We start from the raw sequence: 12,404 nt of genomic DNA on the forward strand, positions 1-12,404 counted from the left end.
GTCATGCTGGGGCTGTGCTCCTTCCCTAGCACATGGACACAGCTGTCTCTGTAGTGTGAAGGAGCTGTCTGGCCTTGGTGGTATCATTCCAGATACATATTCATGGAATAAGAGAGGAAAAACTGGACCCCATCTTCCAAGCTGCCCCACTGTAAAGAAAGATCCAAGCTGCAATGTTCCTGCTGTCTCTTAAAGCAGGCAGCGGTTCAGATCTCTGGCTCCAATTCAGTCCTGTCCCTTTATAAAAACCCAGGTGTTAGTGAAAGTACCATCCGTGTCTGCTTCAGCATGTGAAGAATGTGTCACTTGCCTCATTGCCTTAAAAGCAATAAATCTCTCTTTATCATGATGGTCACTTAGTAATGAAAACCAGTGGCCACATCAGTTATCTGAAGGAGGCTAAATGACAACTTGCTCCACGCCCTATACAAATCAGCCAGATAGCTTCAAAGCCCTTACCGGTTCCACGCGGCTGGATATATCCAGAGTGGCTGAAACGGGCCAGCATACAGTGCTTTGTCATCCCGGCACATCCTACCCATCCTGCTGCCAGCTGAGCAAGGACACACAGGGATTTCTGAGTTTCTACTGTGATTAGACACAGCACCCTGTAACAGTTTATGTAGAAACAGCAACTGTATTTAATCATGCCTTAAATTTGGTAAATGTCCCACCCAGCTATCTCCGAGCATTTCACGAGCCTGGTCCTTCTCTTGACTCAGGTATTCCTCACAGTGGGTAGGACCCCTTCATAGGGATTTGCTTGTGTTTTCCATTTTTCACCTGTAATTCGGGAAGAAGGCTATTCAGCCACCCTTTTAAAGGGCTTTGGGAACTCTGCAAGGAGAGTGCTATTTAGGTACCAGCTATCTGTAGCAGCATGTCACAACAAATTCAGCTGGGGAACAGCTGGCTCTGTTGTTGCAGCACTCGTTGAGGACTCAACTCCCAAATGTATTAAGACTCCATGTGTGGTCGAGTCTTTTTGCGCCTTCATGCCTCACCTGTAAAATGGAGACAATAATGTTTCTCTGCATAAATGTTGAGAGGTCATACGTTAATGGTACTCAGACCATCACCATGCAAATACCTGAAACAGATAATTCTGCAAGAGCCACAGACAGCATTCATTTGCATTTGTATTCTGCAAACTACTGAAGGAACCAGGCTATTAACACCTCTGTTCTAGGGGGAAATGCCTGGAGACTCAGACCAGACATCTAAATGGAACTTCATGGGGTGTGGTGTCCAAACTTGGATTTGAATGTAGATTGCACGGCTATTCCCTAATTTATTTATAATAGCCCAAACCTCATTGTGAACTCCAACCACTGATTTACTAGAAATCTGAATCTGGATTTGGCTGCCCATTTTGTAGCTTGGGTCTGTCTTGAGACTGCCCTGTAGTCTGCTTTAATCTACTCTGAAGCTGGAGATTTATTTCTACAGGAGACAGGGAAACGTGTTATGTTGCCAAACTACTTCCAGTCTTTTCCAGAATTACAAGTCAGGGGATGGGGGGTAGGTCTTTGTGATTTCCATCCTACAATCTAAACCAGATGAGCTACCCTTGCAGCAAAAACATTTAAGCAATAAAAGCAAAAAATAGGCAGAAAAAGTTCTGTTTTCCGATTAACTGCATTATTATGACTTAATTTTTTTAATGAGATGCACATAAAGCAGGTTACAAGATAACTTGATCACTACCTTTGATTTATCCCAATGAAATATACAGGTTTTGTTTTGCCAGGGACAAGGAGGTGACCATAGCGTAATACAGTGGTTGTGCTTATTAGAAACAGAAAGCTCTCAGGCTGCAGAAGGAGACTCAGTAAAGCTCATGTTACATTAATCCAAATATACAAACAATTAAACATGATCCAGCAAAGCCATGTTACTAACGTCAGCCCAGGTGAGATTAATAGCACAGAGCATAAACCTTAGCAAGTGAGAAAGAGGGAGGTTATGAGGAAATCTGTCACCAGTTTTCTCCATTCTTCTCAAGGTAGAACAGCCAGAAGGCTCTTGTCTTCTTGCCATACAGCACTCCAGTCCTACTGCTTGTACCAGGTATGAGGGCTAATACCTGTGAGTTTTCCCTCTTTAGAAAAAACAAAGTGAAGATACATAGCCAAACAGCAGTCTTCAGCATAGCGGGGCTGAGATAGCCCGCGGACTCTGGGATGTGAGTGGGACAGGAGTTGTTACAGGCAATGAGAGTGAGGATTTAACCTGAATCAAACTTGAACGCAAAAATGATAAACCCCCAAGCCTTACACTGTATGTTATTGTTGCCACCATGTTGTTTACCTGCACTTCCTTCATTTTGATGCCGGTATCAGTTTTTTTTTTAATGCCTGAAAAGTATCGAATGTGTAGCTGGCATATTGGACTAATAGGATGGTAGTAAAAATCTCTCTCCTGTTCCTTTACTCTTTACGTACATGAAAGACAAGACAGTATCAAAAGCAGAGGAAAAAACAGAGACCCAAAGAATCAGATGGCATTCATCTCGAAACTTGAAAGCCCATGAAATGACTAAGATGCTGGGAAAAAAAAAAGTGCCATAATTAAAATGGCTGATTGAGGAGAGATCCAGTGAATGCCAGGGTATAATCTGCTGGGAGCCTTGCTAAAAACATTGCTGGAAGAAGCCAGTTGTACATAACTGGGAAACACAAAGCTTGATGAAGTTGCACAGGAATTTCAAAATGCAGGCTTGCTGGATGAACGCTTAGTTTCAGTGGCACACAGCAAGTTAGCACACCACCAGAGCAGACCCAAAGCTGCTCCCCCACAGCCCTGGGCACCAGTAGATCTAAAATTGTCATCACCTGCCCACACTGAATCTCAGGAAGCTGCCAGGCATAGCCGTCACACCAGATGCAGTCCCAAATTTTGACAAATCCCAAAGTAATGGAGATTAAGAGATTAATGGTCTGATTTTCACTGTCTTGACTTCACACATGTGCTGCTTTATCCAGGTCTGAGGCATCGTGGCAGCCCAAAGCCTCTGTGGTGGATTTGGGAATGGGGGCGGCTGGATTTGCTGAGCTGGCAAAGAGCTCCAGGAGGTCTGTTGGGGCAGCTACAGAAGCCACTTACAGCATCTTCATAGCATTTTCTGACTGCTCCTCAGCTGCAGCGAACTGGGATGCTCTACATTTTTAATCCATTTCTATGCTAAAAAAAGTAGATTTTCTTGAACTGCCTGAGAAAGTGGTCTGGGCTGAAGCGGGTTACCTTTTGCAGAAGGGGACTGGTGCTGTCACACAGGGCATGATGGTGGCTCAGCAGTGTCACTTCAGAGGGGGAGCAGAACTACACCAGGGAGCAAAAGCCTTAAACCCCCCCAGGTTAGATGCAGGAAAGTGCATCTGCCTGTGTTCAGCAGCATGGCAGGAGGGCAGCGCAGAGGGTGTCAGCCTGAGAAGGACTGGAAGAAGTGGGAGAATAAGGGAGAGGAGGAAAAGGCCTGGGGAGCAGATGCTGTTGTGAATGAGGAGGCAGAGTGAGCATCCCTTTGGCTCATGCTAGACCTAGAATAGCTAGAAAAACTAAATCTTAGTGGTTGCAACTAAAGTAACACCTTTAACTTTACTCTGTAAATTCCGAGATGATTGATCAAAGAATTGAGAAGAAAAGGAAAACTAGTTTTACAAAACATCACAAACTACAATGCTTCCCAAGAATACCCTCACATAGGCAGGTAGGACTAAGTTTGGCAGTACCAGAACAGCTTCGTCAATGTTTTCTGGTGGTTTTATATTATTCTAAACTCTGCCTCTGAATAGTCATCAGTCTTTTTTCCACTGTCCATAAAGCATATGCTATCTTGGATCTTAGTTGTATGAGGTTAACAGATAACCTTCTTATTTTTTGCTTTCAGTCTTTCAGCACTTCTGCCATTGAAGATCCTCTTCTGCATCTTCAAGTCAAAAAATCTTTGTGGCAGATTTGGCATTGCCTGTAATAATTTATGAATGTGATGTGTTGACATGTTTACTGTGTGCATACATTGAGCTACTTCAATAGCTGGATTGTCAAGATGTGTACCCAGGAGAGAGAAGATGGATTCAGGCATACATTTTTGAGGAAACACTTGGGAAACAAAGCAAGCACTCTTCACTGTTTTGGCTGGGGCCCTGCTAGGCTTGCTGGAGAGGTTTCCCTGGGAGGAATGTGGGCTCCTGGAAAGCAAGACATGAAAGACCCCAGAGAATATACAGAGGACCATTTAAACAGAGGTTTTTGAGAGTAAGACTCCAAAAGGGGTCGAAAGTGCTCAGATCTGTAGATGTTTACTTTAGTAGACATTGGCAAGACTACAAGATAAAGTGAATGTGAAACAGTTTTTAACCAACATGCTTTATTTCAAAGGTTAAATGGCTCTTCTGTTTTGAAAACATTGTTTGGGTCACACAGGAAGGCTGAAGGTCTCTGTTCTCACATGAGCCTGGAGAAAGTATGGGGTATGCAGGCCAGAGCTTGCTGTAAGTATGTGAGAATCAGATTATCCCATCCATGGAAGGCTAAAAGCTCAAGGCCCGACATAAGCAGAGGGTAAGTTAGAAAGACCACTGACAGCCAGAGATACAGCAGTAACCATAACAACACCATCATCTTTCTTATAAGTCCTCACACGTAATTCTACTAATGACTTGTATTAAACATTTAAGCCTTAGCATTCAAGTGATTCATATTTGTTACAAAAAAAATGTCCCATTAACACAAAGTACAAGCTGAAACAAAGTTAATGAGCCCTAATGCTTGCAGGATAATTCAAAGTTTAAGGGTGATATTAACAAAAATAAAATAAGGAAGAGTGGAAAAAATCCACTTTCATTGTCCACCAGAGAACCTGAGTTTTATCCTTTTGGTTCATAAAATCAAATCTATTGCTCAAGTGACTCTTACGCTGTTATTAAAGTAGTAGAAGAACACATATATGTGCATAATTAAGTACCCCTATGTGACCATAAAAGGTCTGCCTGGCTGTCCATGGGGAATGCGAGTGGGACTTGATTCATGAGCACGGAAGAGGGAATGTCATTACTGTAATGCCCCTGTGTTTCACTACTTTGTCCAGGGCTCAGCCTTACGTGGTAGAGTGCTCGGGCAGGCAGCACCAGAAACAGGAGTGTTTCGGTGCAGAGTCTGGGCCATATGCCCTGTACATCTGAGAGGCAACAGTAAATTGACCTGGAACTGCATGAATACTTGTCCTATGAAAATCTTAAGTATAACTCAAGTCAGGCATGCAAAAAACTGAGGCACTAGGTATATTAGGAATATCTGAAAATTTAGATGAATATTTTTTTATTTGCCTTCTGGTTTTGCACTGTGAGATACAAATGGCAAATGGGTAAGTGGAAAAAAAGTCACTGACATCTTTCTGCCTTTGAAAATGGGTGATCTGGCTTAAAGCATTGGCATTTTCATCTTTGTGTTCAAATGAGGAGACCAAACAAGTTCAAGAAATTAGAAGGGTAAAGAGTACATCTATAGAATGACGTTTTGGAAACAATGAGCAGTTGTATGGTGACCAATTTCCAACCACAGTTATGTTCACTTTCATGTTGCCCCCATTAATCACAATACCTGGCCTGGGAGCCCCCCAGCCATCTCAGTCATGATAAACAAATTTGGAAGCAAAAAATTGAATGGTAACAACACAACACAATGGAGTTGTGGCGCAGGGCACGCATGGAAGCACTGTGCACATCTCCTGCAACGCCTCCTAACTCTGATCCTTGGTAAATAATCACATGGTGCTACAGCAAGTCCTTGAAGAGATATGAGGAGGTTTATAGCAGGACCTACAGCTACTTTGTAGATGCAGCCAAACTCCTTTTGAGCTGCATCCCCCGCGGGACTGGATTTGTTCCCAAGAGGGATCCCTGTGGCAAAGTGCCTCTCATCTGTCTGTCCCTGGAGGAAGCACGGTGCTGTGCTGGCAGCAGAGAAGAGGCGGCAGGGGCATTTCTTCTTGAGATAGGAGGGGAGTCACCTGTGCCTTGGGGCTGCTCTCGGGGCTGTAAATTCGGGCGAAAGGCTAGAAATCATCCAGGCGCTGCCAGCTGGAAAGCCTGGATTTACAGGCTCTCCAAGAAAACAAGGCTTAATGAAAAACTTCAAGGAAAATTAGAGAAAATGGACTGACATGGACATGAGAAAACATTCTACAGTGTAGATCGTAAATTTTTTCCCCATTTGGAGAGAGGCAAGAATTTTATATTTTATCCGACAGATACAGATAACAAAGCAGTCCTCTACATGGGAGAGTTAACATTGCTAAGATTGATACAGGGAGACAAGATGCACTTGAAGACATAGGAAAACTGCACCTCTGAGAAAGTCTCCACTATTAATATTTTTCCTTTGCAAACGTGGGTCTTCTAAGACACTCTTTTCTTTAGGAAGGATCTAAATGAGGAGGAGGTGAGAAGCAGAGCTACAAAGCATGTAAGAAAGCCTCAAATACATGAGTGGGAGGAAGGAGGAAGAAAGGAAAGAATAATGAAGCTTGCATCACTGGGAGCAAACAACAGAAGGGAAATGCATGTATTTGTGGCTAAATTTTGCAGGAACTTAGGCTGAGGTTTAAAACTGTTGTGGTTAGCACAGATACAGGCACAAATTAATTCAGACAACCTGATCAAAGGACAAAGAAATGGTATTACCGATTTCATTAGGAAAATTACCTGGCTTAGAGTTAATGGGCAAGCACAGGGAAAAATGACTTCTTTGTAACGTTGATGTGGAGGAGCCCTGCAAAAAGTAATCAGCACCCATAGTGTCTATGATGATTACGTGATTTGGGGATTCCTTCAATGGGGCCAGGATTTTGCCTTTCATGGAGACTCCTGTTGGCATCTGTGGGATTTCCTTATGTGGTGATGTTGCAAACAGATATCTGTAATTTTAAAAACAGTTAATAGATATCTTGTTATTAACATGGTGCCCAGGGTCCCCAGCTCTAGCTGCATCGTCAGCTGAGCCCAAATGCTCAGCTACTCGTGAAGTGTTTTCACTAAAATTAAATTAGATTTTTCTACTTCAAGAGCAGCTCCAGTGGCTACCACACCAATGGCTACCCATCTGAACAAGGAAAACAAGCCTGGAAAAGGATCCTGGGATTAAGTTTATTCCATACCTTGCAATTTCTTGTCAGTGCTTTGTTGTAAGGGCACCATTAGGCATTCAGTGAGCAGGGCTGATCTCTCCTGCTGCAGTCTTATGGATGTTGCAGAGCAGTCAGTAGAAATCTTCCAACCAAACAGAATGAGGGACTTGCATGTCTTAAGCAGGAATCCTGTGGGATGGCAAAGCCTCCGTCTCCATGTCACCAAAACCACCTATAAAAGGAAAAGTGTAACTTTGTTCAGGAAACCCCAGGGCTTTATACACACTTTGGAATACACTGAGCCCATCCACCCACTGAAGATGCTAGCATCAGGGAATCAACAGGAGGTTATGGCCATCTGCACAGACGAGCAGTGCACAGGGATACAGCTAGGACCAAGGTGGGAGCGGGGAGACATTTCATGCCAGCAATTTTTACGAATGAAAGAAATGCACTGCTACTTCAACCTACGCAGGCTTAATCAAAATCCATCCTGAGACAGCAAGAAAAAAGGGCAGAGAAATGATGTTTCCATTCCCTTCTACCAATAAAGCTGTATTCCATACAGATACAGAAGAACATTCCTTTTTTGTTTCAAATTGTATCATCAAAATTCAGAGTTGCTAGTTTTTGTGTATTGTTGACCTCCGAAGGTCATGCTGGTGCAGAATCTGGGTTTCTTTGTGACATTCCCACACCAAAGCGTGTTGGGGCTGGGAGCCCCATATAATTGAGTAGCGGAATTTGGGTAGGCAGGAAAAAGTGTTGGCAGGACACAGCTCTCGTCCTGCCCTCTGTCCAGACTCAGTGTCAAGGAAAGGATGTATCCTTCAGGGAAAAATAAATCCCATTGCGTCCCAAACCAGTCATTCCCACATTACGGCACAATAAATTGAAAGGGATAAAGCTAGGCTTTTCCTATAATCGCTGCAGCATTCGCACGTACCTTGAGTTATCACTCTGTGGGGCTGTTTTGAGAAAGGTAAATTTACAGTGAATAATTACATGGCCTTTACAGGCTTGATAGTTCCCCGGGCACGTGGCAGCGCTGACGGCACCAGCTCCTTCCCAGCCCCTGACGGGCCCCAGTTCGGTCCAAAGCTCCCTCTCCCTGCTCCATGGGAGCCAGGCAGGAGGCAGCCGGAGCAAGCTGGGATGGGAGCTGCGGAGGGGTAGAAGAGCGAGGAGGAAGGGGCAGGAGCTCTCCTGGCGCAGGGGATTGTCTCTGTTTTCAGCTGTAAAGCACACACGATGGTGAGGTGCCAGGCCCCGGCCGGAGCTCCCAGCCGGTAAAATGATAAGGAAAATAACTGACAGCTTTAGTTCGGCGTGTCTCCGTCTCCAGACAGCAGAAGTCCGGCTCCAGGGCACGGAGGTCGCTCAGAGAGTGGTGGCGCGGGGCTACGGCGGTGTGCCAGGGGGACAGGGCGGGCACACGCGGGACAGCGGCCCCCCGGGGGCTTCGCCCTGCGGGGAAAGGCGAAGGCAGCGCGGGGCCGGCCATCCGCCGCCTCCCGCCCTCGGGCGGCCGCGTCCCCACGCACCCGCGGGGAGCGGCGCTCCCGGCCCGCCCCGCCGCCCGCCCGCTCCCACGCTGACCCCTCTCCCGAAGTTTCCTTCGGGGAGGCCCGGCCCGGGCACCCGCCGCCAGCTCCGGCGGGCGGCCCGGCGGGGCGGGGCAGGGCGGGGCGGGCGGGCGGCGCTAGGGCCCGGCGGGGCGCGCCGCCGCCGCCGCCGGGGCTGGGGGGGGGCCGGCAGGCGGCGGCGCGGGCTGCGGCTGCCTGCCGCCGCGGGGCGCGGAGCGGGGCCGGCCGCGGGGAGCAGCTTACCCCCGCGGCGGCGGCGGGAGCCACGGGCCGCGGCGACGAGGTAACGGCCGCAGCGAAGCGTTTCGCGGTGTCATTGGGAGCGCGTGCGGGCGAGTGGGTGCCAGCCGGCCGGTCCCCGCGGCAGCCGCCGCGCCCCGTCTCTCCCGGGGCGGGGAGCCACGGCCAAACTTTTGGGGCTGGCGGCCGCCGCCCGGAGGCCGCGGCGGGGAGTTCGTCGGGGCTGCCCCGCGCTGCCCGCACCCGTCCCGCCGCCGGCGACGCGGAGGGCGGCGGGCGGCGGGAAGGGCGCCCCGGGGCGAGCGGGGGACGGCTGCGGGGCGGCCGCCGGGCCGCATCCCGGGCGGGCTGTGCCCCGGCAGCGCCGGCCCCGGCTCGGCGCGGGCGCCCGGACGTGGCCGCGGCGGGCGGGCTGGGCGGGAGCGACGCGGCGGCGGCCCCAGCCGGGCCCCGGCGGGCGCTGGCGGGGCAGCGGCGCAGCCGGCGGCGGGCAGCCACCCCGCCGCTTCCCTTTTGTTCCGGCGTGCCGCCGGCTGCTGGATCCGCGCCCGGCAGGGAGTCGCTCGGTACTTAACGGGCTCCGTCCGTGTTTGCCCACACGCCTGAAGGGCATCCTCGGCGGGGGCCGGCCGGGGCCGCCAGCGAAGGGGTTTCCCTGCGCTCGCACCGGCTGCCCTTTGCCTGCCCTTAAGCTGGCGCTGAACTTACCTGGACTTACTGTGAATTAATTTCCTCACACTGCGTGCGTGTGTCCCTGCACTCGGGAGGAGGGTTTCCTCGGTGACCCGCCGGCTATGCCGCGGCCAGCGGTTACCGACATCCTCCAAGAGGTGCCTGTGGACACGGCCGGCGTGCGCGGTACCGCGCGGCGGCTCGCCAACCCAGTTTACCGAAACTTTAATTGCAGCGAGGCGCCGCTGCGCCGCGAGCCGTTTGCGTCAGAGCGGCCCGTTACCCCGGTGGGATAACGGCGCCGCCGAGGCGGGCGGTTCTCGCGTGGGGAGGGCTCCTGCTGTTCCGCGGGGTGAACCAGGAACCGCCATGAGCGAACAATGGCGGTGGGTTTGTGTGGGCTTGAGAACCCCAAGGCAGTAACGGCTGTGGCGGGCGCGGTAGGTCGGGCGGCGGGGCCCCGGCTCCCGCGGCGCAGCCCGCCCCTCGGCCGGCCACTGGCACGGCGGCCGCTGCAGCCCCGAGGACCGGGCCCTGCAGCCCCGGCCGCCCCAGCGTTACCGTCAGCAAAGTGGCCCCCGTGGAGGAGAGGGACTGTCCCAGGAGCTGTGCAATCTATAAACACTTTTCTGATTGGTTTAAAAATTTAGACACAGGAAGCGGATGGTATCTAATAACAGACAAGTGGAGACACTGTTGTCATGGAAACTGAGAAGACTACCCCCCCCCCCCGTGTATTTAAGAGAAAAAAAAAAAAAGGGCAAAAGAAAAAAAGTCTGCATATCATCAGAAATGCCTGCAGACCGCCTTGCCTGCAGTTGCCTTTCCCACAGCATCTGTTGAAACTCGAGAACGTGCCTGTCAAATCAAGGTCATTTTACAATAAAACCCCGCGCCGCCGCCTCCCCTCTTCCCTCTCTGGACATTATCCCTATCCCGCACTTTCCACCCAAGGAGGAGCCTGGGGGGTGCAGACCCCCTGCCCCGTACCCACCGGCTGCCCTCCCTGTGGTGGCTGTCCTGCCCCAGCCGGGCCTGCAGTGGGAGGACCACGGGGATTAATTCCCAAAAGTAGCCAGGGATGACTTTTTCATTTAATCAAATGACCAGGCCACCTTGTGGGAACCTGTGGACTGGGAAAGAAAGCTGGAATTGGTTACATCTCCCTCTGTTCCTCTGCATTACAAAGGTATATTAAAATGTAATGATTGGGACTTGAATATTAAGGGTGTTTCACAACTCTGCCTCACCTGGGGAAAAAAAAAAAGGTGGCAAATGGCTATGGGAAGCCCTGTGCAATTGCTTTTAATAATAATAAAGAAAATAACCATTCAGTTATAGCATGCTACTTAAGGACAAAAGCAGAGATACAAGAGTAAAATATATTTCATTACTGATGAATGCAGCATGAGAAAATCAGACTGTTATTGTGGTAAATTGAAGTTTTACTTTGCTGGACTATTGAAAGTTTATTGTGTGTGAAGGGAGAGCGCTATTTTGCTTTTGGAGCAGGAGAGAAGTATTTCACAGCAAACTCACAATGAAGGTTTTAATGCTTTTACTTATGTTCTTGGGCAGCAGCTGTTGATTTTAGTTTGTGATGGAGAGATGTCTTTGAGCATTCACTGCATTTTCTCTGAAACATTTCATTTTGTTGCTCCCTTTAATCTTCATTTTGCAGTGACCAAGCTGAGAAAAAGCACTTGAGTGCTTTATCCACTGTATAAATCATCACTTTGAAACCTTTAATGACCAGTTTGACCTCTCTTGCCCCTTTGCTTGCATTTCACTTCTTGCATTATTATTTCTTAAGAAAACCAGAGAATGGTGAGCAGGTCTTATGGATCATGAGGTAAATTCTGCAGGGCGCTGAGGCAGAGGTGCTTGGCATCCTCTCTACCCACACCCTTGCATCTTGCTGTCCAAAAAACCCAAGGCCTGGCTTAAAAATTTGGTTGCGGGCAGAGCAGCCTAAAGGGATGGTAGAGCTGGAGAGAGCAGCGCCCGCTTCTTCTCGAGGAGTCCCATGGAGCTGGGGGTGCAGGAGCTGGGACCCCCCACCTTGTGTTGGGGAAGGGCATAGGGAGCTGGGTAGCTGCGTCTTTAATCCCGCTCGTGTCTGATTAGCCAGGTGCTGCTTTTAATTGTTGTGGAGTTCAAATGGAGAAAGTTTGGCTTGGTAGCGAAAGTGTGCTTGCTTCTAGAAGCGAATTTCCTGTTGTCGGGAGCAGCCTTATCTGCAGGAAGGTTTGCCGGCAGGAAGTGTGTCAGTTACTTGTTTTTACACAGTGAAGGAAATGAGCTGGATTAGGTACTTTCTAGATTTACCCTTCACTGTCCTCTGTGTTTGTGCTACTCTATTTATCTCTAATGGTTTTAGTTTGTGAAAGTTTTATGATGTCAGTGATTCCTGAGGGAAATGCAAGAAGTTAAATGCTTGTGTTGCCTTGCCGTTTTTTGCCGTGATAAAAACCCACCCCACCAACCTCCCTGGGCCACATTTTCAAAAGTGTCCAGTTTGCAATTTATACTTTTTGAGCCTCTTTAATGATACTCAGATAGGCTTCCCCCCCCCCCCGAATGAAAGATCAAAAAATGCACCAGTTACTTTACTAATAGGAGCAGCCCTTACACTTCTGAACTGCCTTTCATCGTGGATCATAAATCACTTAACAGAAATTAATTTTTTAATATCCAGAGAAGTTGTATGAGTGTAGGAAGCCAAAACGTAGCATTTCACATGGACTGCACAAAATTGCAAGGCAAATTAGGAGCAGAGC

General features: G+C 48.9%; 1 protein-coding gene and 1 long non-coding RNA gene across 3 annotated transcripts in view; one reads left to right on the forward strand and one right to left on the reverse strand.

Annotated features, from left to right (window-relative positions):
- Positions 1-4,282: 4,282 nt before the first annotated feature.
- Positions 4,283-10,153, reverse strand: LOC119151118. 2 transcript variants are annotated; one of them, XR_005105313.1, is made up of 4 exons: positions 9,661-10,153; positions 7,157-7,358; positions 6,705-6,916; positions 4,283-6,104 (listed from the first exon to the last, which is right to left on the reverse strand). It is a non-coding gene; the product is annotated as an uncharacterized LOC119151118 (long non-coding RNA). The 2 variants fall into 2 exon arrangements; XR_005105312.1 differs by having other exon boundaries at positions 4,283-6,916; positions 9,661-10,151.
- The window catches only part of FOXN3 (forkhead box N3), a 211,903-nt gene continuing 208,429 nt past the window's right edge, over positions 8,931-12,404 (forward strand). The window contains exon 1 of the mRNA XM_037394595.1: positions 8,931-8,995. The gene's annotated coding sequence lies outside the window, so the exon portion shown is untranslated. The remainder of the gene's footprint in view (positions 8,996-12,404) is intronic.

Source organism: Falco rusticolus, chromosome 7, assembly GCF_015220075.1.
Source record: "Falco rusticolus isolate bFalRus1 chromosome 7, bFalRus1.pri, whole genome shotgun sequence".
NCBI lineage: Eukaryota > Metazoa > Chordata > Aves > Falconiformes > Falconidae > Falco > Falco rusticolus.